Here is a 24,811-nt window from a genome sequence, read left to right on the forward strand (position 1 = left end):
CCTGGGTTCAAGTCTGAGCTCCTCCCAGGCCAATGTGAGTGACCCTGGAGCAGCAGCTCAGTTTCTGGCTTTGGGGAGGAGGGAAGGGGCAGCAGCCAGGGAAGTGCCAGGGTCTGAAAATAGCCAAGGCTGGAGACCAGCAAGCAAAGCAGTGGAGGCCATGGGAAGGAGGACACAGCCATCCACCGCTGGTTCCAACACTTCCTCACAAAGAACCTCCGCTTTCTGTACCTCAGTTTGCTCAGCTGTAAAGCACGGACCATAACGTCAGCCTCAAGAGACAATGTGGCATAAAGTGGGATGGTGCTCAAGAAATGGTAGCTTCTTATTGAAGAGGAGAAAACAGACTGAGAGAGGGCAGGAGACTTGCCCAAGCCACAGAGCAGTTAATATCAGCTGAGCTCAGCCTCCACTTCCTGGCTTCCCACTAGAGCTGTTTCTGTAAGACTGCCTAGAGGTCCATAACGTGTGTGTGTCTGTGTGTGTCGATGGGGAGCGGTGTAAGGGGGGATACCGGGGTGCTTTTGGATACAGAGCTGTCCTACTGTCCAGTGAAGTCCAAAGAAACTGATCATACACCCCAACCTTTACCCTAAATCCCACTTGGCCCACCTTTAAACACAAACCAGAGGGCCAGCTCTAAGGGAGGCAGGGGGCCCACACTCCAGTACCCCATGATCAGCAACCAGCACCTGGTGCTTGGAAGGACTGGGGGCTCTAGGATGTCAGTATCCAGGGCCTTCTTGCTATTCCGGAGCCCAGAGAGGGACACGCCTAGCCGGAGGTCACACAGCATGACAGCAGCAGAGACCAGAACCCTGGCTAGGGACAGCCTCAGAGCAGAGTCCTTCTAGCCCTTGGGGGTGGCTGGAGCTGGGGAGCCCTGGGGGACTGAGCAAAACGTGGCGACAGATGGCCTGCCGAGGCAGCGGCGATCTGGGCGGCTGGCAGGCATGCTCGCTCCCGCGCAGGGAAGCGGCTAATTTTAGCTGAGGCCTCGATGCCAGCTTTGTTCCCCCCACCCACCCGCCGAGGGGGGCCCAGCATGCCTTGCGTGCAACCCGCCTCCCCCAGGCACCCCTAACTCCCCTGCCCGGCCCCTTGGTGAGTAGTGTCCAGACCCCAGGGTCCTAGAACTTCTGCCTAGACCAGACCTCATCACACCCAGAGGCAAGGGCTGGGCCCTGGAGGGCCTGGCACCCCCACCCCAGGGCCTGTTTCCCATGACTCCAAGCTCATTCCTTGAAGAGCGACTGCAAGGAGGAAGGCTAGAGGCCACTGCCCAGGCTGGGAGGATGGGCGGGCCTGACAGCAGGGGTTGCCAGTCCTTGGGGGGAGGCAGGACACTGTCCTCCACCAGATACTTAAGGAGACAGGACCCTTATTCAACCCTTACCGAGACAAATTCTTCCGTGCTGTAGTCCCCCTGGGGTTGGCGAGCAATGGGGTGGGAGTCACTCTACCCTTTCCCTCTTCACAACTTTGACTTTGCTCCAAGAACTTCAATTCCTTTAAAGAAGACACAGAGCACAGATAGTACCTCTGAGCCCTTGGGGGAAACTGAGGCACAATCTGAGAAAGCTACCATTGTGGCGTGGGAGGAGACAAATCCCAGGAATCAGTGAGGCCTAAACATGCTCTTCTTTGAGTCCTTATAGCTAGCGGGCGTCTAGAGCCAGCTCAGACCTTGGGACTACCCTCCATCCTGACCTGTGCTGGCAGGAGGTCGACTAGATGGATGGAGCCCATCCTCTGAAATCCTGGAAAAGGAGGCCTGGCACTCTCACTTCCTGGTGCCCTAGCCTCCATGGGCTCTTTGACCGTAGGCGTTCACCTCCCTATCTGAGATTCAACTACATTTGCCCAATGGATTGCCAGGACATCTGTCCCCTACTTGAGAGGAAACTCCTTTGGGGTGATTCTGGAGGGCCCCCCTCTCCCAGCTCCAATCTGGAGGCCATGAGGGAAATGACCAAATGGGAAAAAGAGGAAGACTTGAAATATACATATTTAGAGGGAGACAGTCAGAGAGAAGAAGGGAGAGAAAAACCAAGTCAGAAAATCAGATTCAGGAAGAGACAGAAAGAGGAAGAATGTGATGGCAAGAGAAACAGGACAGAATGAGGATGAAAGAAATGAGGAAGGAGGGGATGAGAGACGGGGAAGGGGGGATATGCACATATGAATATTGGAGGAAGGAAAACAGCAAAAAAGAGAGGAAAAGAGGGACAGGAGGAGAAAAAAACAAGACAGAGAGACAGGCAGGATGAGAGAGAGAGAGAGATACACAGAGGGGAAGAGATGGAGAAGGAGCCTACCACAGACAGGGCAAGGCACAGAGAACTGAGGACACCACAGAGAGCTGGAGAGACAAGGGATTGACACACAGAGACCAACAGAGACTGTCGGAGAGGGTGAGACACTTAGAGAATGGGGCAGGAAGAAGGGGGAGACCCTAAATGATGGGGGGTGTGTGTGTGTGTGTGTGTGTGTGTGTGTGTATAGTGTGTGGCGGGGCAGCAAGAGTAGACAAGAGGCAAGGAGGGAGGGGGTGAGGGGGGGAGATGTCGTCGCCAGAGCTGGGGGGACAGAGGACAGAAATGGAATGTGGGTCTGGGCATGAGGCTCGCAGATGCATCGGCTCCGGTTTCAGCTGGGGCAGTTGGCTGCTGGGGGTGGAGGGAGGAAGGAGCAGAGCTGGCGAGGGAGGGAGGACTGTTGCTATGGCTGCGGGCACGGCAGGGGCACAGTCTGCTGGCACTTGGAGTTCTGGGCATGGTAGGGGGCTGTCTGAGGGGAAATAGGGGGAGATGAAGAAGCCTCGCCCCTGCCTGCCCTTGACGTTCTAAGAGGAAGAAAGTTTCCAGAGAGTGAATGGGAGATGCTGAGAGCTGAGGAAGACTCTGGGCCCTGCTCCACCCCATGGAGGCTGCCAGCAGGGCACCACTCTCCAGGTCACCTGTGGGTACCCTAGATTCCCACCCCTGCCTCAGGCTGGCCCCTGGGGAATCCTCCTTTTCTGTCCCCTCCAGTCTAGCTGAAGATCCCGCATGCTGCTGCTACTGCAGCTGCTGCTTCTGCTTGCAGGGGAGCAAGATTGTGAATTCAGGATCTGTAATCCTAAGGCAGAGCCCAGGCCTACCGGGCTCCAGTTGCCAAGGCGACGGAGGGTCAGAGGGCAGTGCGGGGCGCCTGCTCCTCTAAGTCAGAATCCCAATTGTTAAAGCCCAAGAATAAACAGCTGAAGCGGCCTGGGGGGGGGGGGCGCCAGGAGGGGGGCTGAGGTCTGCATCGGCTCAGTGTGTTGTTGTCAAGCGAGATGTCACTAATTGTCTGAAGGAACGGGCTGAGGCAGCTCTTAACTGCTTCTGTGCCACCGGGAGACACCTTGGCTGCCTGGCCCCATCCCCCGGGCCTCCCAGCATTCCACACGGCCAGCTTGTTGGTAGGGGGAATGCTGGCCCAGCATAATCCTTGCCTCCCTTGCACTGAACCCCCACATACTTTGGCTCCCAACACTCCTCTGTGCCCAGCTTGGAACCTCCCACCTGCAAGCTAAATCTTTTAACTTTGAAGTGTGCAGAATCGGTACCCCCCAATCACTGAGCCCACAGTACTCCTTGTAGTCCCGAAGTGCCCCTTTGGCCTGCAAAAACCTGCCTAGCTTCCCTAATATCTCCTCCCCCTCCTGCCAGAAGTCAGGGGTTCTGGTACAAGGTGTGGGCTGCAGAGGAAGATAGACTTCAGGTTGATCTTGTGGGTGGGCAGGCCCTCCTATGGGGGAAGGGAAGGCCTATAGCATCTTTCTGTGTGAGTCCCTACTCTTTAATCACACACCAGAACCAAAGACCTGACTGCAGCCAGGAAACCTGGGTTCTAGCTTTGATTGTTCTACCTATTGCTGCATGACTTTTGACAAGGTACTTTCCCTCTACAGGCCTGTCTCATCTATCATCCATCCTAAACATTTAGTAGTGCCACGTCTGGAACTGCTGCCCAGAGGAACTCCCAATCCACTGGGTAAGAAAGGCTACAAGGTAGAAAACAATCAGATTCCCATCAGGTAAGATATTCCATGAAAAACAGGGAGCAGTCCGGTACACAGTGAAATTGTACGGTGCACAGCAGCTGGTGTTTGCAGTGGTACTGATATTGCCATTACCCACTCCCTAAAAGGGCGTGAGTAATCAGAAAAAAACTTTGGGAGGGAGGTCAGTTCTGGAAGGCTTCCTGCAGAAAGGGGTACGTGGCAAGATTTGGACAGGTGGACAAGAAGGCAGAGTGCTCCAGGAAAGAGGAGATCTTTCAGGGGCGCTGAGCTGTAAGGTCTTAGGGCCTCATGCTCAGCCCCTCCCAGAGCAGGAAGGGCGAGGTCTTTAATGGTCTCCCCGCCCCATGGGGCGGCCATGCCTCCTCCTCCACCTACCGCGCCTTCGGATCACAGGAGAGAGGTGGCGGTCGTGGTTGTGGAGTCGGGCAAGGGGGCGGGGCGGGGGCCGGGCATCCGTGGGTAGGGCTCGGGGAGATTGGCTGCACCTGGAGTGATGTCACGAGGGGCAGGGTCAGGACTTCAGGCACGCCCCCTGTCCCAGACCCCTGCCCCATGTACGAAGCGTGGTCCCCGGGAGGGGGCGCTCAGGCCGCCTTGCCGCCCTCTCAGGTGACGGGCGGGGCCAGGGCGCTGTCTGTGGGCGGGGAGCTGGGCGCGGAAACAGGGGATCCCCCAGAGAGGGCCCAGCCCAGCCCGGGGCTGGACACGTACAAAAGGCGACTTGTTCTTTCTTGGGATGCCTGCGCCTTCTCAAACATACCTACAGTCACACTCCGGGGACAGCTACACCCACGTATGGCTGCACAAAGCCCGCCGGGCATGAGCAGAAGGGGCTATCGCTAGCCCCAGAGATAGGGGTTAAGAAGCTTGCCCCAACTACCCTGTTTCCCTGAAATTAAGACCTAGCCGGACAAGCAGCTCTAATGCGTCTTTTGGAGCAAAAATTCCTATTAAGACACGGTATTATATTATATTATATTATATTATACCCAGTCTCATAGTAAAATAAGACCAGGTCTTATATGAATTTTTGCTCGAAAAGACGCATTAGAGCTGACTGTCCGGCTAGGTCTTATTTTAAGGGAAACACGGTACCCCTTGCCACAGACTCAACACCACTCACCTGACCTCATCCCACTCCAAGTGACCTGCATACTCCCACAGCCTTAGGCACAGCTCTAGGGACAAAGACCCAGTCACATTTTTTAGCTACCCTCTCCCTCATCTGTAGCTCACCAACTCCTGCTCTGAAGTCAAACCAGCTTCAATGTGAGCTCCACGTTGTGTATGACCTTGGCACACAATGAAGTTCATTAGGGTTACTTTTCACCGAGTACTTATTCTGTGCCAATCCTTGCCATTACCCTTTAAGGTGAGTACTATTAGTCCCTTTTGTGGTTGGGGAAACAGAGGCTTCAGTTCAACAGCTTGCCTAAGGCAGCAGCAAGGATGTGAACCTAGGCAAAGCTTGACTTCAGAGCCCATGTTCTTCCATGTATTATCTTTGCCTCTCATCACACCTGACCTCACACCCTAACACCCTACCACACACACAACCACAGACAGCAAAGCCATCTCAGAGTCGAGGTGTAATTCTCCACCCCACACACATCTCAATGTCACAGTCTAGTATCAGGCAGTTTCTCTCACTAATCAGTGTGTGTGCTGGGGGGTGGGGGAGTCTCCTACCTCTAAGCTTCCGTCAGAGTCATTATAAATGGGGCACAGAGTGAGAGCAGAGCCAGAACGGGCCACCTCTAACCTTTCCAGCAGGCTCACCTCCACCTCTCCTGACCCCAGGATGACAAAGCACTGGCATCCTGGCTGGGGCGCCAGGCCTGCAGCTCTTCCTGACCCCTTGGGCCAGGACCCTCCCCTAGCCCCCAACTCCTGCTGAGAACAAGTCGAAACAAACTCCTTCCTGGGGATGTCAAAGCACCTTTCCTGGGGGAGGTGGCTCTGTGATCCCCAGAGCCTGGCTAGGGAGAAGGATCGGGTTACTCTTTCCCCAGCTGTGCCTGGACTCCTTGGGGCTGACCTTTCACCTCATCCAGGCCAGGACCCAAAGGGGGCTGGAATCCAGCCTTCACCTCCTGTTAACCCTCTGAATTCCTTATCTTTCCATTCTGGAGCCCCTGCCAGGGCCCCAGCGGGTCTCAGGAAGCCCAGCCGGGCATGCCAACCTTTCCCCACCCTCCCCATCCTGGGGTCCGGTTTCCCAGAGGGCTTTACAGAATGCTCCTCCCTGCCCCCTGCCCAAGCTGCCCTGCCCTGCCAGGATCAGATACCTCAGCCCAAGCAGCTGAAAATGACCTGGGCTATTTTCGCTCTGGGATCGTGTTGCAAACTCCCCCTTGAGCTGGCAGCTTCCTACAGCCCTCCAGACTATTGCCCCCCATTCCTCATCTCTCACCCAGAACCACAGCCTAACAGGGCTGGAGAGCTTTTAGAGACCACTGGTCTAAGCCCCTCCGATGGGGAGAGTGAGGCTGTGAGTCAGGCACAGGGCTGGGCAGAGAACCAGGCTTCCTGGGGGCCCGCCCAGGTCTCTTTCTGCTGTCTAGCATAGCCTGCTCTGTACCCTAGATCTCAAAGCCTCTGACCCAGCCAAAAAACCCAGCCGACCTCCTCCAAGCACCAGAAAGTCACACTGGAGGCTACCCACAAGTCTCTGTGCCGCCCTGCATGTAGGAAACAGCTTCTACCATAACTTAGAATTGGGACCAGGTCTGTGCCTGTATCATAACTATGGGGACCATGGGAACATTTTGAAGAGTGCAAAATGGGAGGAAAGACAGAGAGACTGAGGCCCAGGGGAACAGGAGGTGGATTCAGGCTTCCTGAAGTTTATATTGCACAATACTTTCAAGTTCCCAGCAGCCCCTAGACCCAGCTTCTTGGTACCCCCCTCCATTCCTATAAACCCAGCCCCCTCCAGGCCCCTGCCCCTCCACCTCAAGCCCCAGCCCTCCTGGGCAGGAATGTGACTGGTCAGGTCTGAGCTGACCATATGAGTGGCTACAAGGCGACAGACCCCCCATCCTCCCATCCCCCATCCTGGGGGAGCTCACATACCAAGGCAAGGTGGGGGGAAGGGGGAGCTGCTTTAACCCTTTGCAGCCAGGTTTTGGGGTAGAAAAGAGGGGTACGCTACTTCCAATGTCCATTCCCATATGAATGCTGCCAGGTGGGAAGAAGCAGCATCTACTTCACCCAGGGGGTAGGATGGGGGTATTTGCCTCATTTGTTCCTGTTAAGAAAAATTAGACTTTGCCATCCCAACTGTTTAATCTCATCTCCCATGACATTTGGGAAAACAGTCATGAGGTGGTGCTGAGGGGAGAAGGAAAGAAGCATCATGAACCCCAATCTCAGGAGCCCCTAGTCTGATGGGAGAAATACAACCCTGCCCTGGGGAGTCTGATGGGGGAGACCAGGAATGGAGGCTGGGACAAAGAGCTGAGAGCAGAGAGCGAGCATGGAGCTGCGCAGAAGTGGGAGGAAGCCAGGGCAGGAGCAGAACAAGCCAGGTGGGGTCAGATCGGGCAGGCTTCCCAGAGGCCCCTCGGCCCACACCCCTCCCCCCAGGCTGTGGAATCTCGGGGGTCAGGGCTGAGGGACAGCCCCGCCCCCTGCTCCCCTCGGGCTCAGGAATTCCACCAGCCAAGGGAGGGGGGCCTGCTTCGGCCTCAGTCCAAGTTGGCTCCCACTGGACCAGGAACTGCAGCTCTTCCTCGGCCCCCCACCCCCACCCAAGCCACTGGGCTGGCCCCCGGGCCCCCTCCCCTCCCCTTCCCTGGCTGGCACGGTGTGTGCCAGGCGCTGGCAGAAAACAAACCCGCCGGGGTGGGTTTGCAGGGAGCGGGGTAACCTTGACACAGTTGCGGCAGTCGCTAATGGCAGACACACACTCCGCCTGTTCTGGGGGGACTGTTGCCGTTGCTAGGAAACCGGCAGCCGCGTGAATGGAAATGGGTCAGTAAACCTGGGGAGAGATAGTGTGACACTCGAACCACTGCAGCTGCTCCAGCCCACACCGAAATCCCTCCTCTTCAATATTTATCACTCGCGCCTGGGCCCTCAGCTCCGGCCAGACCCTGCACCAGCCTGGCCCTCAGGCCCCCCCAAGGCTCAACAGTGGAGGGGGAAGAAAAGTGATGGGGGGTTGCTTATCCTCTCCTTGGGGGGCCCCCCAGGCGGGATGGAACTGGTTCTGGAGGAGATTGAACAGGAAACAGTCTAATCCCATGGCGGGGAAGGGGTTAAAAGGTCAATTCACGCCTGTTCCTGACTTAGGCACCGTGGTAAAATTACTGCAAGTGTGAACAGGCTTGTGCTGACTGCTTGCCTACCTGCAGAGGGACTGATTAAACCAGGAGACCTCTTTCCCAGTGTGTAAGAAATGGAGGGGGGAAAAGGCACCCAAAATATGGCCAGGATTTGCTCACAGCCTGAACACATCCTCCCTTCCAACCCAGCAATCCCCCCAATATAGCTAAGGCTTCCTAACAGCCAGAATTGATGTCCCCAGGACAATCTGCTAAGTACCCCAAATGGACAGAAGCTTCCCACTGCTTTATAATGCTATCCTGTACAGACACACACCCCAAACAGCCACTCACTGTTCAGAAAACCTTGACAATACCCCAATATAGACACCCCCACAATAGAACATGACATCTGCAATTCAGAACAGTGCAGCTCAGCTCAGCTCAGCTCAACACCTATGAACAGGCAGACAAACCTAGGCGCAGGCAAGACTGCCCTGTGTCAGACTGTGCTGAATCTTCTACCACTGCCCTGTAAGGCCGGGAGCCTCCCTATGCAGCCTGCCCTAACTCAGAGCCAGGTTCTTTGGTTCATCTGTTTTTTTTCTCCCTCCCATTGCTAGTCTCCTTGTTTTGCACACACCCCAACATACTGCCCCTGCAATCGCTCTCTGGACACACCATCTCACAAACTAGCTGCCTTGTGCACTGCACCCCCAATTCCCCGGAGGCTGACTGGTCACTGACACACACATTCCCTTCCCTTAGAAGCCAGCAGTCTCACAGCCCCGCCTGACACAAACTCCTGTTCATATGCACAGGCCTCTCTGCTCACAACAGGGACTCTGGAGAGCAGCAATCTCACTCACTTGGGTGATATGCCCCCTCCACCCACCACAATCTCCGCCAGTGTCCCTGAAGGGTGTGTCTTGGAAAGGGAGGCACTCCAGCCTTCTGGGGTGGGGGTTGGGGGGATACCTCAACAGAAATCTCCCAGCAGACTTAGTTCTATGTGCTCCTATCTCCCAGGATACATCAGTCAACACAGGCTCAGAGCCTGTCAGAGCTGGAAGGTGCCTTAGGGAGTCACTAACCCAGCCTCCTCCACCATGCAGGAAGAAACCGAGGCCCAGAGAGGGGAAACAGCCTGCCCAAAGTCACACAGCTCAAATACTGCAGCCAGCCCCTCACTGAGAGCCCTCTAAGGGCTGGAGAGAAACGGGGGGGGGGGGGGGGGGGCACATTCAGCCCAGGAAGGCTTCCCTGAGGCAACAGAGGTGGGACTAGATTAGTTGGAGAGGAGTAGTCCTAAAGAGGAGTTTACGCGAACTGCCCAGCCGTGCATTCAGACATGGGTACCTGGCAGCTCTGGAATCCTGGCCACATAAATTTGCTTGAATCTGAACTCTGCCAAAATGATCCGGTGGATAATCATCTCCACCCCACTTCCTATCCGAGGGCCCCAGAGAGCTGCCTCCCCAAACCAAAGGTACCACAAGATTGCTGTTCCTAGGCCTAGAATGTAAATTCTAGCGAATCTCTGCCTTTTATTATTTAAATAGATTTTTTTTACCAGGAAGCCTCTGGGATGCATGAGAAAGAGATTTTCTGCTAGGTAGTTTTCATTTCAACTCCATTTTGCAGAAAAACAAATTGAGGCTCGCTGAGGTGGGGTAGTTTGCTCAAGTTCACAAAGACAACAAATGGAGCCTTGAGTTCCTTCCAGTATACAAGGCAGGCCAATCCAACAGGAAACAGGGAGAACTGGGGGGTGGGAGTTGACACAGGCCCAGGCCCAACATCCAGAGCTGAGTGGGAGCCAACAGGCATCTGAATTTGAATCTGGGAGTCTGGGTTCCACCCCCACCCATTCTAACAGTGGTGGAGTGAAAGGTCAGCATGGAGATGGGAGGGAGAGGAAGTGGAATTCCATCACTCTAAGCCAGCCCCAGGGAGCTGGGCCAGGGGCTGCCCCAACTTCCCCAGCCCAGAACTCTCTGCCAGCCTCCCCCCCACAGAACAGTAGCAGGAGCATTATAAGACTTGGCCCCCTTCCTTGGGCCTCAGTTTCCCCATCTGTACTACGAGCTAGTCTAGCAGGAAGGACTTCTAAGGGCCCTTCCAGCTTTAACCTAGTATGGTGACCAGTTCTAGTTCTCAGTCTCCAGCACAAATTCAGAAGTCTCCCCCCAGTCTGAAGCTAGTAGAGAACAATATTAAATATGTGTTTAATAAATAAATGAACACTGAATAAAACCGTCTTTCAATCTTCCCAGCCTGAATGAGAGGCACCATTTACCTTGGGAAGCCAAATTTCACAGGGTTATTGGAGGGGAAGGGGTTTTTACTTATATTACTCTGTATGTTACACAGGTGCCCTTTATTTTCCACCCTTACTATAATATGTGCTAATTGCTTTAAATATTGTGCAACTTTAAGCCCAACAAGACCATGGCCTACGTACTATTGCAGTTTTTCAGATGACCAAAGGGACTTAGGAGTGAAGGAACTAAGGAGTGAAGTGACTTGCTCAAGGTCACACAGCCAGTGAATGGCAGAGAAGGGATTTGAACTCCCCACTTTTGTTTAACATGGTGAGGGTGTGCTGGGTTTGGGCAGAAAATTAGGTTGAACAGGGACCACTGGCAAGGGGAGACAGGGTCCATCCCAGGCGTGGAGGGGCGGGGGACGTTCCTGCTGACTTGCCAAACGATTCATCAGTTTGCAGAGCACCAAATGGTACTGGAACTAGCAAAATTGTGGGCAGGCACCCTTTCCCCTGCTCCACAAAGGGCAGAGTAGACCTTTCCTTCCCCCAACCCACAGTGCCAACAGTGAGCCCTGAGAGGTCACTTACCTACTCCCCGGGATCTCAGGGCTCTTATAAAAGGAAGCCCCTCCCTCCCGGGGGCCCTTTTCTGGACTTCGGGACCTGCAAAATGCAGAGCCACCCCCAAAGAAAGCTGTAGCCGCCGTCGGAAAATTTTCCAGGGTTTTTTCGGCACGTCCGCCCCCCCACCCCACCCCGCCAGTTTCGGGGATGAGGGGTTGTTGGGAGGACTGCCTCGCCTCCCTCCTAGAAGCCCTGAGACGCCTCTTGTAGGGGCAAGAGGGTCTCTATGGTCCACTAGCCCAGCCGTTCTCGGGCCAAAACGGTCCGCCCCCGAGTTTTTCCCCCGCAGCCTCTCTGGCTACCTGGCAGGCCTGCGCTGCCCCCTTATCCCTGCCACCCCCGCCCCCTCCCAGAGGAGGCAGCCGAGCTTCTGACTCCTGGAGGAGGTGACGGGCGAGAGGGAAACCAGGCGGCTGGGGGAGGGGCGTCGCCTGCACCTGGCCCCTCTCCGCGGCCCAGGCCGAAAGGGCGGGACTGGACCCCAGCCAGACCGAAAAGAGCGGCGGGGGAGGGGAGGTGTGCAGTCTCCTCTCCCGCAGTTTGGGGGCGCGTAAGATCAACCCCCACAACCCCCGCCACCGAGGCGCCCCCTAGGGTCGGACTGCGAGGCACCCCTTCCCCAGCCGCGAGCTCAGCCCGCTCCCCCGGCCGGCCGCGCTCTCCAGCTGCAGGAAATTCCAGAAGCTCTCCATCATCCCGGCGCAGCGCGCAGCCCGGGCTGCCAAGGCTCCCCGAAGGAGAGCCACATGCCGGCCGGCCGCGCGGCCCGCCCTCGCTCCCCCCTTCCACCACGGCCCGGCAGCCACGTTGGGCCGGGCGGGGGCCGGGGTGGCCGCCCCTTCCCGCGCCCCGGGCCGGGCGGAATGCGTGGCAGCCCCGGCCGGGGGCTATTTTGAGCGGGAGGGGAGCGGCCCAGCCTCGGTGTTTTCGGCTTTTTCCTGGCCCCCGGCCCGCCAGCTAAGGCCCTCGGCTGCCCGCGGAGTGGGGTGGATCACGTGGCAGGGCAAAGGGGGGACGCCGCGACCCGGCTCGGGCTCGGTCCCAGGCCCGGTAGGCGCCCGGGGGCGGTCCGGACCTGCGCTCTCGGCGGAGGCCCCGCGGACGGATTATTAATAGCGCGCCTGGTTCCCGCTGCAGCTCCAGGACGCTTGCTACCTGCACGCCCCTCCTACGGGGAGCACAGGCGGCCAGGGCACTCCCTCTCCAGCGACGGACTCAGGCCTCACTGGATAGCGCCACGGTGCACCAGTGGCCAATCACCAGCCTCGATTTCCTTACCTGTAAATTGGGGGTAAATTGGGAATAAGCTACCTGGCTTTATATCGTGGGTACCAAATAATATTTTGCTTGATGTGTCCTTCTCCTTGGGCAAAACACTTTCCCTTTATGAGGCCTCAGTTTTTCCATTTATAAAATGAGGAGGTCTGAGAGGACTCTTTCCAGGGGAGGAAACCCTTACATTTGAATAATGAATTTTCATTTACAACCCTTTTGAGTTTAGCGACTATCCAATGGTAATAGCTACCATTGAGCACTTGAATTGTAAGACTCCCATAAAGTAGGTAATATCCTCTTTTGGCTGATAAGGAAACTGAGGCTCAGGAAAGTTAAGTGACCCGCCAAAGATCACACAATGGAAGAAGCCACAGTCAGATAAACTCTAGCTCCAGAGTCTGAGTTAACCATTGAACCATAGTGCCCTGAGACAAACGGGACAAGCACTGTTCACTTTTTTATAGAGGAGGAAAGTGAGGTTCAAAATATGATTTGCCCAAAGTTGCCTATGGCCAGTTAGTGGCAGCACATCCAACACAGGTCTTCCAACTCCTAGTCTAATAATGCCCAGCTTCAGCCCTCTGAATCTGTTTGGCTCCTGCCATGGGGCAGCTAGTGAGGGCCCCCAGGATAAGGTCCTAGAAATGGGCACATAGGCACTACCCCATGGGCACCAAGCTGTGTCCAGGGCCTTGGAGATCACCCTCTGTTCCCAAGGGTCGGATCCAAACTCTGGGGCCCCCAGGGTTCACTAATCCACCAAATTCTAGACTTAGCCTAGCCTCAGCCATGGGGGTCAAAGCATCTGGGGGTTGAGGGAAGATAGCACGCAGGGGTAACGGCCTGGGACAGGGCCTGGAGTTGCTTCCTGCCCCCACCCCTTGAGCAAGGAAGCACAAAGGTTGGCAGGCCCCCCACTCCTCCCCGGAAACCTGGCAGTTTATTTCTGTCTCTGGGCCCCCTGTTTCCACAGTCAGTCCAGGAAGGCTGGCAGCAGCTGGCTTGGAGGGGTGGAGCTCCTGCTCCCTCAAGGGTCCAGCTGCTACCCTGCCCCAACCCCACCTGCCAGGCCAGACTAGACTCCAGAGTCAGAGGTGACATTGGGATGAGTGAAGCAGGAGCTGGAGGCCAGTTGGTCAGGACTCCAAGGAAGGGACACCGCCCCTCCCCAACCCATAGCCTAGAGGCTCTCCCAGGGTGAGTCAGTCTATACCCAGTTCAAGTCTGCTAAGAGCATAACCTCTGGTGTGTCCAACTCTATTTATTCCAGATCATTCTGGCTGGAATGGCTCATGACTCCTCTGGACCCTGGTCCCAAAGAAAAGCCTACTTCTAAACCTGTGCTGCCCAATATGGTAGAAACTATCTATTGAGCACTGGAAATGTGACTAGTTGGAATTGGTATGTGCCATCAGTAGAAAATATACACCAGATTTTGAAGTCTAGATATGAAAAAAACTAAAATATCTCAATTTTTATAATGATTATATGTTGAAAAAATATTCTGGATATATTGAGTTATATAAGATATATTATGAACATTAATTCAGTTATTTCTTTTTACCTTGTGTGGCTCCCATTACATTTCTATTGGTAAGTGCTGTTCTAGATCATATGGTGTTCTGGCTTAGGACCAAGACTTGGCCTGCTCTAGAATAATATCTGTGTGGCTTCAGCTCATCAATTTCCCAAAATCCAGACTACAGCCTGTATGTGGGTCTAAATCTCACCACTCGACCCCACCCCACTCCAGCTTTCTGTGAATTTAGACTCAACCAGAGATGATGGCTTAGTCTGCTTTAAACCATTGTCTAGTATATTTCTTGTTCAACAATTCCCAGTATCTAGATCCCAGCAAGAATATGGCTCTAGACCACCTTCTAGGTCATCCAGCCTGACACCCCAACCTTGTTTGCTTAGAAGTCACTGTCTAGAAAGATTTAAGATCTAGATAACTTCAGGAGGAGAGGTTCTCAATCAGGGGTTGGCAAACTGTGGCCCAAGGGCCAAATCCAGTTTTTATAATTCACGTTTGATTGGACCGCGGCCATGTTCATTCCTTTATGCATAGTCTATGACTGCTTTCAAGGCACAACGGCAGAGCTGAGTACTCATGACAGATTGAATGGTCTACAAAGCCTAAAATTTTCACTGACTCTTTACAGAAAATGTGCCACCAGTTCTAGAGGTCCAACTAGTCCAACCCACAATAAATCCAACTTCCAGCCTGAGACTATGGCTAGTCTAATCTAGATCACTTCCTGCAAGACAGTCCTGCTGATCAGGATCTAAACCAGAGCTGAACATGTGCCCCATGCTACTTGGGTTCCAGATTCTGCTCTGATCTCAGGAGATGGGCCCTAGTACTCTTCTCTGGGATGGAAAGGGTGTCTCCATTTCTGAACTCCCCTAAACAGATCAAGGCTCATTGGCCCTACTCAATGGCCTTGAGAAGGAAGGAGGGTAGATGCCAGAGACAGCACTGGAAAACGATTCAGGGTTAAGTCCTTCCCTGCCAAGGGGGCACAATATAATGAGGCCAAAAAAACAGTCTACCCCTTCCCAGCAGGCTCCAGAGCAGGTCACTTACCTGGGGGTCACGTGGGACAGATAATCAACCCCTCCAGAAGCTAGACCAGAGGGCTCCAAATGGAATCTTTACCTCCAACCATCTGATGCCTCTCACCTCAGGCTGGCGTGGCACCACTATCCCCCTTTCTCACAGTTTACCTCTAGCTCTGCTTCTCCACGGCTTTCTTTGAAAATCCTCCCACACCTGCGTTCCTCCCTGCCATTTCTCCTTCCTCCATCCCAGAAATCCCAGCTGTAACTTTAGCTAAGATCTCAGGATCTGGAGCTGACAAACCCAGGCTTTAATTCCAGCTCTGACTTTGGACAAGTCACTCCATCTCTCTAGGCTTCCTCAGTTTCCTCATCTGTTAAACAGAATAGTAATAATGGTACCCACCTCATAGGGTTGTTGTACGGACTTCAGATCATGATGTATGTTATTTTGCCCAGCACAATAAGCATGCGATATTAGCTGCTATTTTTATTACTATTGATTATCTAGCTTGGTTCCATGGATGGACTTTGGCAGGTTTATAAACCTCGGAATATTTTAACCAAAACTTGTTTTTGTATTTTTTGGAAGAGAAGGCCCCATGCTCTCATCATCTTCTCAAAATGGATCCTTGGCCCAAATGTCAAAAAAAAAAAAGGGGTGGGGGGGCTTTAAGTTCAATCCAAATGAAGAAACAATGGCACACAGAGGGGAAAGGATTACCCCAGGGTCCCTCGGAAAATGTGAGGCAGACCCAAGGCGAGCAATCAGGAGTACTGTCTCCCAGGTCCCACTCACTCTTACCACTAGACCAAGCTGTCTTTCTGATCTGACTTCATCATTTCTCACCTGCTCAGCTATTGACAGCCCCCCAGTGGGCTCCCCACCACCAGATGCCTCCACTACATCTCTTGTACTTAGTGCCAGATTCATCTTCCTCAAATCTCATTCTCATGATGCTGTGTCCCTGCTCCAAAACCTTTAATAGCTCCCTACTGCTAACGACAACATCAAGGCTGAGGTCTTTAGCCTGACATGCAAGAGCCTTCACAGCCAGCTCTGGCCCCTGCCAACCTCCTCGCTGTTGCCTCTTGTCTGGTCAGTGGAGCTGACTTCTTCCTCTCTTCGCTCCCCCTCCTCATAGTCTCCATACCACCTACACAATCACTCAGTTCTGGACAGATTCTGCCCCTTTGCTCAATCACACAGTGTCTCAGGCTCTGTCTGCTGTCCCCGCTCTGCCCTCAGGCTTGCTCCTAGGTCCAGCCACTCTCAGAACTCACCCTGATCAGGCCCCAGCACTGGGGTATGCTGACCCATACCGCAGCTCGGGCTCCAGGAGGCAAGCCTCTGCCCCTGCTCTCCATCCCAGCTCCACTCCTTGACACTGACCCACCTTAGTCACTGCCCATATGCTCTCCAGTTAACCTCTCTCTCGTTCTGTTCCCTAGACTTTCAGGAACCCTACTCTTGTCACAGGGAGTCAGGTGGTTTAGCACTGTCCTCAGAGTCATGACTCCTGGGTCAGATTCTTCTCTTCGAACCTCAATGTTCTCATCTATAAAATGGGGACAGTAATCCTACGCCTCGTATGATTCTCATGAAGGATATATGCCTCATAAACTGGAAGGTACTTTTTCTATTAAAACCTGCTGTACAAATAATACTAACAATAATCTCTATTTATAAGTTTATTTAAAATTGCAACAACCCTGCAATTTTGGCACTCCCTAAGCCCTTTCCCTATTTCATTTTTCTCCTTGGCACTTATCAGCATCTAACAAATCATGTATTTTAGTTATTTTTGTATTAACTGTCTCTTTCACCCCCTAAATGTAAGCTCCTTGAGGGCAGGGGTTTTAATCTATTTAGTTCTCTGCTGTGTGCCCTAGAAAAGTGACTGATACCAAATGTGCAGTTGGTAGTTAAGAAATGAATGAATGAATCGAGTGCTTACTATGTGCCCGGCACTGTGCTAAGCACTTCTCACAGATCACCTCATCTTAGGAGACAGGTAATGTCGTTACCCCTTATTTTGAAAATGAGACCTCGAGTGGCTTACCCTGATCACAGGGTAGGAAGCAACCTAGCTAGGATTTGACTTCAGGGCCTGCCCTCTTGATCACTATTCTCTATTTCCTGTCCAGATTGGGGGGGGGGAGTATTTCTATTTCTACGTTAGCTAAGCCTCTTGAATCTATCACCCTCCCTATCTCCCTGGGGCTGTTACTCTCCCTGTGCCCCTGAGTCCACCAGCCCTCCCAACTCTCTTTCTGACCTCTCTCAGCCATTTCCTCCCACTTCTCAGCCCTAAGCCATGCTGCTCATTTTCACCCCAGGGCCTTTGCTGATGCTGTGCGCTCTGCCTGGAATGCACTGACTCCATCTCTTTCAACTCTGCTGATTTCTCAAGACCCATCTTTTCCAGGAACCCTTGCATCCAGTCTTCACTTGCTCCCTTTCCTGAGCTCATGCCTTGTTGTTTACTGCTGGGAGAACCCAGTGGGAGAGCATATACTGACTTGGTCCATTCCCTCACTGTTTCCAGAATTTGGAGGTCTTGCCCATCTCTGTCCTTCTCCTAGCCAGGTCTCTCCCTCCTTCTTCTGCTGGATTATTGTTCCCACCCCATGCCATCTCTCAATCAGGATTAAAGCTCTGTGATTAAGAGCCTGGCTTTTGCGTCTCTCAAATTCCAGTTCCACCCCTCCCTACTAGCTGTGTTTCTTTGGGCATGTCACTGTACCTCTCTGAACCTATTTCCTATCTGCAAAATGGGGGTATTACGAGCACCTGCCTCATGAGCTAATATGCCTGGCACATAGTACGCATTCAATAAATATCAACCTGTTATTTCTTCTATAGCATTTTATCATGTCACTCATCCCCATTCTAAAGTCTCAGCCTACTCTCTTCCTCTTCTCTGAATAGCCCCCTCCTCCAGAATTTACCTAACTGATGATAGTAAGATTGCTAATACAGAGGGTGCCAAAAAAATGTATACACATTTTAAGAACGGAAAAAATTGTATTAAAATTGTAATACTCAATATATACTGATAACAAAAGATGAACACAAGTCATGTGTATACATTTTTTTGGCACCCCTCGTATATATCAACCATGTATTATCTGCAGCTGGTAGAAATATGTCTGGCACCCAGCAGGTGCTTACTGAATAAATGAGTTAACTAGTTTAATTCTCATAGTGTCCCTATCGGGGACACTATTGTTATACCCATTTTACAGACAGGGAAATCAAGGCCCAGAGAGGGTAAGTGACTCCTCATGGTTAGGATTTAAACCTAAGAAGTCTGACTCTAAAGCTGAGACTCATGGCCCTCCTCATCATCACTATTCCCATCCTGCTCTGCTCCAATGCAACCCCCGGGGCACAACCCTTTCTTTCTCCAGAGGTTGGACCTTAGCATCTAGAAGGATGCTCACTGATCCCGTGCTCCAGAGCTCAAACCCTTCACACTTTATCTCTCTTGAACCTCGCAAAACCCTATGGAGTCAGTGCCACATTATTTCCCCTGGACAGATGAGGAAACTGAGGCTCAGAGAGAAGTCAAGTAACTAAAGTCACACAGGATTCAAAGACCAAACAATTTCAACTGCATCACGTTTTGTGATGTTTTTCTCCCATTGTCTTTTACAACCGGTGATAACTGTTCACACACATCTGCCTTGTTTTTCCAGTCAGACAGCAAGCTCTCTGAGGGTACGGTCTGAGGCCAACCCTTCCATATCACCCCTACCGTGGCTAGCACTGTAGCAGCATGGGCCATGCTCCAGGGGCTTCCTAACTGCTGATCTTCACCTCCCAGACAGGTGCACCCTGACACTTGCCTACTCCCCACACAAAGCCGGTCTTGATTTGTGAGCTGTGTCTGCCCAGACTTGGGGTTGGTGAGGGCAGGGCTGGATCTCCCCTTTAACCTAGACTAGAGGCTCCCCAAAGATGCCATTATCTCACAGAAACTCAGGGCTCCCATCTCCCATCTCCCACTTAGAGCACTAAGGAGGCAGAAGAGCCTGATGGTTCAGAACAAGGTCTCCGGATCCCAGTGTTCCAAGTTCAAAGGCTGGCTCCACCAGGGGCTGGCTGTGTGACCTTGGGCAAGTCACGAGGCTTAACTGAAGCCCCAATATTCCGATATGTAAAATAAGGGTGATAACGACAGGGCTGCTGTGATGATTAAATGAGTCTCTCTTTATAAAGTTGGATGACTGTCTGGTACACAGTAAATGCTGTGTGTTTGTTAAATAAATCAAAGTAAAGGGGTGGCCTGTTAGGTCAGTTGGTTAGAGTGTGGTGCTAATAACACCAAGGTTGCGGGTTCGATCCCCACATGGGCCACTGTGAGCTGTGCCCTCCATAAATAAATAAGTAAACAAATAAATAAATAAGTAAATAAAAGGAGGGTTCCACCTAGACAACTGAAGACACATAGGGAAATGGAAACAGGTGGCAGAGACCTTATACCTCGGGAAGCCCGCGTGGTAGGGACCCACTACTCCTCTCCCCACATCTTCCAGAGCCAGAGGACCCCATTTCCTGGCCCCATCCATCTTTTGACCTACTTCCCCTCCCCCCTCTTCCAACTGTTAACTCATTCCAGACAGATTGTAGCCAGAAGTCAGGCCCTGCTTCTCTTCGTTGCTGCGTGACCTTGGGCAAGTCACTCAGCTTCTCTGAGCCTCACTTCCTCATCTCTAGGATAGATCCTCCCTGGAGGTTTGTCTTAAAGAGTAACTAATAACTGAAATCGTGCCCACGGATGTGTTCACAAGTGCTTGGACATGGTAGTGTCCCACAGGCCTGAACACATGGATGGGTGTGCTGTTTAGGCACTGGGGTGGGAAAGGCGGCTGCCATTAAAAACTGACACCCACTTTCGAAGTTTCCCCAGCAACCCCTAAGCAATACTTAGGTTGCAAGCCCAACTCCCTGTCCTTTAAACCAACCACCCTATGACATTAAAATACTGATTCCTGGGGGGTAGGCAGGGGGGCCTCATGTCAGGCCTCTCTTCGCCAAGTTGCTATATCTAAGGCCCTGAAGCAGACGTGGGGGGAGAAAAAGGAGCAGTAAGAGGGAGCACAAGTGAGAGGGGAGGAGGGCCCCTTTGGAGGAGAACCAGGGAGAGTGAAGGAGACCCCTGGGTTGAGAGGGGCAAAGGGAAAGAGGGACATGTCCCCAAGCCCCTCCCTCTCCCCCATCGCTAACTCAGCAATCACATGGCCTGGCCTTCTACCCCTCTGAAAAGAAAGAGGAGCCAGCGGCAGCAAGTTGTGATAGACCATTACCCGTCGTTAATTAATTAAAATAAACAGCAAATTAAATACAGCAAAATTAAAATAGCACAGGAAATTAATTCTCTACCAGCCCCACCTCACAGGTGAGCTGCTTAAAGGGCCCCTTGCAGTCAGGATCCAGGACAGCAGGGAGGTCACCAGAACCTGCTTTATACCACACCTCCCGGCAACCCCAAGTATCAGTGGAAGAACCCAGCTACCCAAGGGCGTTCACCTGACTCTGCCACCCCAAGATTGGCCTTCTGGCTCCTTAACCCCCAGGGGACTCCCAAGCCCTGGGTGACATTCCTGAACCCAAGCCCTGCTCCTTGGTCAGTGGGCAGGAAGGGTGCTGACACCCTCTGGGCCAGGAGGACATATGGCCCACCTCTACCACCACACAGTTCAGGGCAGGACAGAAGAGGGGACTTGGCCTTCTCTTCTGGGTCCCCTCTGGGGCATGGAGTCAGATCAGATTGTGGCAAAGACTCCTCTCTTCCATGCTGAACTCCTGGCCCCTCATTTGAGCACCTAAAATCTGTCTCTGGTGAACCCCACACGTTGCTCCTTTGTTTTCCTCAGAACGCTCTGGAGGAAAGCACTGCTGAAGCCCCAAATCCCAGGACAGAAGATACCCAACAAAGTGGGCTAGATCAACCCCTAGGACATGACACACAATTCCCTCCTATACAAGACTAATTGCTTCATTGCACAGATGAGGAAACTGGCCAAGGAGGGTGAGACATTTGTTTGCCGTCATCCAATGGCCCAGTGGCAGAGCCTGGAGCAGAATCTCTAACGGGCATGGTCCATGCCACCACCAAAACGTGGGTTCTAGAGCACAGCTCAGCTCCGTGCTGAACCTCCTCTCAGCCTGGCCACCAAGGCCTCGCCTCCATAAGCCCATCCCACAACTGCCCCTTCTTGTATCTCATACAAGAGCCAGATTAGACTCCTCCACTTGACCTCTGACTCTTGTTCACATGGTTCCATCTGAAGCTCCTTCCCCCACCACTGCTTGCCTCAGTTTGACTAGCCTCTTTAGGGTCCAGCTCAATGCCTGTTCCTCCATGAGCCCTGAGAGGTGCTGCCTCATCCTCCCAGGGTGCTTTGCCACCCCTACGCCTGGCCCTCTCTGTTATCTGAGTGAGCTGTGGTTATCAGGTACGTGAGCTTCCTGAAGCCATGGATACCTCGCCTCTGGGCCCAGCACCTGGCACACTACCCAACACTCAATAGGTCCTCAGTAAATGTCCTCATCCGATGTCCCCCAAGTCCTAGTGATAACTGACAATATGGCTATCATTTATTAAGCATTTACTTTAAACCTGGCTCCTGCATGATCCCATCCTCACATGCTGGACCAGCTCAAAGAGTCTATGTGACTTTCTGGGGTTACAGCTCTGGAACTGGAACTCCACTGGTTTTTCTTCTAAATGAATCTCCTCTCCATGCCGCTTGCCTCTTTTGGGTCAGACCACCATCATCAGCCTCCCTGCCTCCAGTGGATGGTAATAATAGGGCTGCTATTATTACCCGCCCTGTCTCCTGTCATTAAAGACTTCCCATGACTTCCTGTGGCCCACTGGACAACATCTAAACTTCTGAGCACGGCATCTAAACTCTGTGACATTTGGCTTCTGCCCTCTTTGCAGATTCTCTTCTAGTCTCTGAACATAACTCCATTTTCCCAGCATATAATAATTTGATTCAATTCCAGACTTTGCATACGCTGTTCCCTCTACCCAGAATACCCTTCTCATATTTTTCCTCACGTGAATTCCTCCACATTTAATGATGGAAGATTATCTTACAATCTAGTCAGACTATATAAGCAACAAACACACCGGTCCCCAAATTGAGAGCTTTATGAGGGAAGGACCTGCGTCACCACAGTATCCCCAATGCTTAACACGAAATCAATGCTCCATCAAAATTTGTTAAATGAATAAGTGAATGTTCCATATATAAGTGTTCACTAAACAGAGAGATGACTAAGCCACAGTCTGCAGCCCTGGAGGTGGAAGGGAAGAGACTGAGGCCAGGAAGGCCCAGGCCAGGTAGAGAGAGCAGTGACAAATACTGCGGGGACTGCTGTGTAGCAGAGCTACACTCCTGGCAGAGGGAGTGTTTGTGAGAGACAGAGGAAGGAAAGTGATGGTGTGAGGGAGGCTCTCAGTGTGCGTGTGCGTGCGCGCGCACGTGTGAGACAGTGGTGAGAATGTATGTGGGGGAGTGTGTGCTGCATTTTTGAATTAGTTTGTGAGAGAGAAGGTGAGGAAGTATGTGAAGAAGGGCATGTACACGTGGGAAGACGACACAGATGTGAAGGAGAGCCTGTTTGTGTGTGGGGCCATGTGTGAAAAGGTGAGCGCATATGGCATGAAGGCTGTGTGTGTATGTGCTGGAGGTTGGACATGTCTGCTGGCATGAGTGTGACTGAGAAAGACAACAAGGGGGCACCTGATGGGTGGTGGGAGTGGGAAACTGTAAGTGTGTGGGCCTGGGAGGGTGCCGTGAGCACGTGCAGGAGGAAATGGCATGCCTGTGTGTCCAATGGGGAGGGCAAGGTAAGAGATGTCAGGGCGCTGCTGAGGGTGTGGCTCCCATGGCCTTGGCCATGGGCCCAGTGCCAGAGGTGGGGGCTGGCCCTGGGGCCACGATGGGGGGCTCTGACTGAGCAGAAGATGCCTCAGTTCTCTTCCTGGAGCCACAAGCGCCAGATTACCATGTCCCCAGGCAGGAAGGTCGAGGAGGAAGCCCAGATGTGTGTGTGTGCCTTACATCTGTCCACAGCAAAACCTCTGGGCATTTATTTGTCTTTGTCTGTGTCCGGGAGTGCACGCCTGTGCTTGTGTGCGCACTGCGGGCTGGTGTCTATGCCTGTCTTTGTCTCTATATGTATCTGGGCCTTTGTCTCAGTGTGTGGCTGTTGGTCTACGCCTGTCTGCAGGACTGTGTCTGGGTTTGTATGTGTGTAAGTGTATCTGTGCCTACGGGGCACTATGTGTCCTTGATCTGTGCATGTCTAAGCAGAGCTGCAAGCATTCCCAGGGAATGCCTGCTTGTATCTGTGGGTCCATGTGGCCTTAGCGTGAGCGAGGAAATGGGCTTTTGAGGCTGTGGGTCTAGATCTGTGCATCTAAGTGTGAACGTGTGCTTGTGTCTCTGCAAGTGAGACTCTGCCATGTGCTGTAGTATGGAAATGCTTATCTGTGTCTGTGGGATGTACGTTTGTGAGACCAAGGATATGTGTGTGTCTCTGTGCCTGTGCCTGTGTGTGTGTACGTGTTGGGTGTGAGGGGTTTGTCACAGACTGGTGAGCAAGTTAATCTCAGACTCCGTGACACGTGGAATAAAATCACGCTCCCATAATGGGATCATTCGTCTTCCTGTCCAAGGAGAGAACCAACTCTTCACCCTCCACGCTGGGGGAGCCAGTGGGGCCAGGGCCAGGCACGGGCCCCCACCCAGGCCCCCTTCTGGCCTCAGCACCCCACCCCCACCCCTCCTCTGCTGCACCAGGCCCATTCTGCCTCCAAAGTGCCCTGGTGCCCACTGCGGGCTGGGCTGGGCTCCAGGACATGTGACCAAGCCTTAGAGGCCTGTCCTGGGCCCCCCAGCCCCACCCACTGCTGAGGAGGGCCCTGCCCCAGAAGGAAGGGGGGTACAGGAAGGAATCTCTGGGCCCCTCCTCCTCCTGGAGGGGAGGGATGAGCTGCAGGCCCAGCCGGGATTTTCCATCTCTCAGCAACAAGATTCCTGGTGAGCAGGCTGCAGGGTTTGGCAGGGAGCCTGCTGGAGACCCGCCCTCACCCACTAGGATGCCTGGGTCCCCAGGGCCAGGCAGCAGTCTGTTCCCTGGGGAGCCAGGAGGGCCCCAGAACTCTAGCCTACTGCTGCCCGGGCCTGTGACCCTTCAAGACTCCCTCTTCCAACCAAAGATGGCTCCACAGCCCCCAGGCAAACCACCACCCATCCTCTGGCCTCCCCCCAGCCTCAATCTTTGCTTCAGAAAGCCATCCCAGTCCAGCCACTCAGCACCACCCACTCCCCGCCCGAACCTCAGCACATGCCCAGCCTGGGTTCTAGACCTCACCTCTGGGTTTGAGGGCTCTCAAGGCCAGGGCTGTGCTTCTCTCAGACTGGGGCTTCTGAGGACAGGGCCATGTGTCCTGCAGCTGTGAAATCCCTCTCAGTCTTAGTGCTCCTTCCTGACTGAGCCGACAGGTACCAGGAAAGGATCTAAAACCCCAGGTTGAGGAAACTGAGGTACTGAGGCCCTATGCTCTACCCACCACTACGAATCAAAGCTAGTAGTCTGGACACATAAGGTCTTTATCCTGCCCAGCAGCTGTGGCTGCAACTCTCTTCCTCATAGGGGCGCGATTTCAGAAGGGGGTGAGCATCAGTTGGAGGGAGAGGGGAATGGCGGACTCCCTTAACCCCAGCTTTGGGTGA

The 24,811-nt window shown here is 53.3% G+C and overlaps 1 protein-coding gene across 11 annotated transcripts in view; it reads right to left on the minus strand.

Moving 5' to 3' along the window:
• Nucleotides 1-24,811, minus strand: part of AHDC1 (AT-hook DNA binding motif containing 1) — a 63,953-nt gene that overhangs the window by 26,163 nt on the left and 12,979 nt on the right. Inside the window, exon 1 of one of the 11 annotated variants that reach the window (XM_033113988.1) lies at nt 1,397-1,485. The exons of the other annotated variants lie outside the window; for them this stretch is intronic. The gene's annotated coding sequence lies outside the window, so the exon portion shown is untranslated. Of the gene's footprint in view, nt 1-1,396; nt 1,486-24,811 lie in introns of those variants that run through there. 11 annotated transcript variants of the gene reach the window in all.

The sequence above is a fragment of the Rhinolophus ferrumequinum genome, chromosome 9 (assembly GCF_004115265.2).
Source record: "Rhinolophus ferrumequinum isolate MPI-CBG mRhiFer1 chromosome 9, mRhiFer1_v1.p, whole genome shotgun sequence".
Lineage (NCBI taxonomy): Eukaryota > Metazoa > Chordata > Mammalia > Chiroptera > Rhinolophidae > Rhinolophus > Rhinolophus ferrumequinum.